This window comes from Megalops cyprinoides, chromosome 5 (assembly GCF_013368585.1).
Source record: "Megalops cyprinoides isolate fMegCyp1 chromosome 5, fMegCyp1.pri, whole genome shotgun sequence".
Taxonomy (NCBI): domain Eukaryota; kingdom Metazoa; phylum Chordata; class Actinopteri; order Elopiformes; family Megalopidae; genus Megalops; species Megalops cyprinoides.
The window spans coordinates 26,969,415-26,972,604 of NC_050587.1; positions in this window are offsets into that span (position 1 = coordinate 26,969,415).

Below are 3,190 nucleotides of genomic sequence, written 5' to 3' on the forward strand. Positions count from 1 at the left end.
TAAGCCGGTTCTCCTCGTGTCCGAAAGGAATGTGTCAACATCCATAACTCAAAACACCTCCACCGGGTGCAATTTCACTAGTACCCCCACCTATTCTCCAGCAGAAAATCCAATAGCTGGCTGCCACCACCTCCAGAACGGTGAAGACACACAGAAAGAGGACAAAAAAGTTTCTGAGACACAAAAATTTTGTCTTACAAAAAAAGAGCAAAGAATCCAAGAGAAAGAAGAAAAAAGTCACGTAATCCTGCTGAAGTCTGTGGGTTTGCTGTGTGTTTGAAGTTTCTTCTCTTGCTCTGCGTCTGTGCTTGCCTCCTCGCTCTCTCTGTCTCTGCTAGTAAGAGTGTGCCTCCTTTCCCTTCAACGTCCCACTCTCCACTGAGGCGCTCTGGGTCTCCTTGAGTGGAGCAGATCTCTCCTTCTGAAGCGACTGAGTTGTGTCACTCTTCTCACCTTATTTATCCGGCGCAGGGCCCCAGATGTAATCTCTTTAGCTAATTGCCAGTCTATGGAAACCAGTTGGCTTTGAAGATCTATGAGTGTGTGTAAGCGGGTCTGCGTGTGTGTGTGTGTGTGTGTGTGTGTGTGTGTGTGTGTATTTCGTAGAGAGTTTTTTTTCTTCTCTCCTATCTGTCTCTCTCTCCCTATCTCACACCCCCCCACCCCTCCCTCCCACCCACTCCCTCCTCTCCAGACTTCAAGCCCCACAAGTCGCACAGACCAGGTCAGATGGGAGTGAACGGCGTTAGGGAGAGGCAGCTCTCTCTCTCTCTCTCTCTCTCTCTCTCTCTCTCTCTCATTCGCTCACTCTCCCTCCACTGGCAAGGCTGGCCGCTGCAGTCTTCTGGCATGTGAGTCTTATCAGAGACACCTGGAGCCCATTGCTGTTTGTTTCCTTACTCATTTAGGACCTTTCTTTTTTTGCATCCTCCTCTGTCCTTCATTCTCTTTCATTTCTTTTTCTATTTTCTTTTGGACAAATCATGCTGCCAGGAGTTGCTTTGCCTCGCGTGTGTTAAAAAAGCTGCTGCGTTCGGCTCACAAAACCATCCCTGTAACAAAAACAAACACACCATTATGTTGCAAAAGAGGTTCCCCTACCAAAAAAAAATGAGCGCACCACCACAGAGATCTGACACCAGTACCTTCCCCCAGACCACAGCCCATTCATGAAGCCAGTATGACCCACCCCCCTCAAAAAAACAAATAAACAAACCAAAAAAAGACAGGATTGACATGACTGACACACAGACAGACACATTGCTAATTAGGCTCCTCAGTACATGATTTTCTGTCATGAGTCATTAACTGAGTCACAAACCAGTTTGAAAGAAAAGGGGCAGGAGACCTTTTCGTGTGTCAAAGGATTTCAACCTTTGAAAGAATCTGACTCTTGAGTCTGGTGTCTGTGCTGTTTAATTTCCTTTTCACATTGTCAGACAAAATCCATATCTCCGGTCATTTCCCTCTTGTTACCTGTCTAACAAACAGCTTTTATTTCGGTGGGGGGTGGGGGGGGGGCAGCCCATTTCAGCTCCTGTTTCAACCACTGCCAAGGTTATGTCTTGCATTTCATGCTTGCAGTATTCTCTTGTTTTGGATCACACATAACATGTTCATAAGCACTGTGGCTGTTGACTGAAAAGCGTGAACTGTGATCATGTAATTGTCATTACTTAAGGTCCTGCATTGAACCAAAGGAGGCAAGCTGGGAGCATAGCCAGTGTGTCAAACCTGTAGTGTCTTGGCACAATATATCTTTTCTACAGCCCCCGTGCCCCCTCCCCCAGTGCTGTATGGCAGTGTCGATGGCTTAACTTTCCATCAATTGACTTTGATCTCCTCTAAGGACTCACATCTGCTGCAGATTACACAACTGGTGTACCTGCACCCATAGCTTGTCCTGTTGGTTTTGCCTGTCACTGAGCCTGCCGAATTCCCCACTATCCTTTCAAGCTAGAGGGGGGTAAACTAACCATGAGAGACATGAACTCAGAATTTAGGGGGGGGGAGGGAGGGGCTGAAGGAGATGGGTGAGTGGGAACATCTGTTCAGGATCGTAAGCCTGAAAATTGTGTTGATTTCATTAGTACGAAGCCAGGGTACCTCTCCCCTAAGAAAACTTACGTCAGACCTTGGAGGGAATTTCAGTCTCAGCATTTAACATATCTGTACATTTGCACAGAGCAAATAAAGATATTGATATACCACTGTTACCTCTGAGCATGTTCTTTTATTTCTGAAGGCTAATTTTCCACTACAGTGAAGGTGTCCTACTTTGTCTCCCCTGCATTGTCCGTGTCTTAGGCCACCTATCTGTCCCCCTGAGCTCTCTGACCAAGGTTAGCCTTTTTGACTTAGAGAAGTGCCTTATCTAGTGTCATACAAATACCTTAATCTTATCATCCTCTTCTTTTGTGAGACATTTACTGGCATCTAGAGAACAGGACTCTCAGGAATCAGACCCAGATATCGGAAGAAAACGATGATTTTTTTGTTTGAGAATGAGTGTATCTCTCTAATTAGTCATTTTCAGCCAAGTATTACCACTGACATCCATTTTTTGGAGTATAGCTAGTATTTTTGTCACAGCTTCACCACCCCGGAAGTGTGCTCACATGAATAGACCACAAAACACAGGCACAAGCTTTCCAACCAACAATGAGTAGATCAATGAAGTCCCGTGATATTGACTTTTCCCGCTTCCTCTTAGTATTCAAAATTCTGTTTATCTATTTGATATTGCACATTTGCGTAGAAATCCTAATCATATTCAGATGTTGGAAAGAAGTCTTTCTTGAGGAAAACAGTTTTCGCCACACAAGAAAACAATTTGTTGGATGTTTTGATGCAGTGGATATCCTGTTTCTCCGCAGAGCCACTAAAGAGACAATGTTGGGCTGCAGAGGGTCATAGTTATGTAATAGATGTAATTGATATTATTTTTCATTTCATTGACCCCACTTTGGTCTGCCCTTATTCAATGATGAGGAATTGATATTGACAAAATATTGCTCTGTTTTTAAACTGAATTTATTATAATTAAATTCAGCAAAAAATTTGTGTGATTTAATCTAGTAATCTGTGTTTACCTCTGGGTCTTTGGGAATGGAGGGAATTAATTAACTCAATGACTCAAGTGCATCTTGACTGCATTAGCTGGACTGTAGCTGTGCGTTGTGAGGCAATT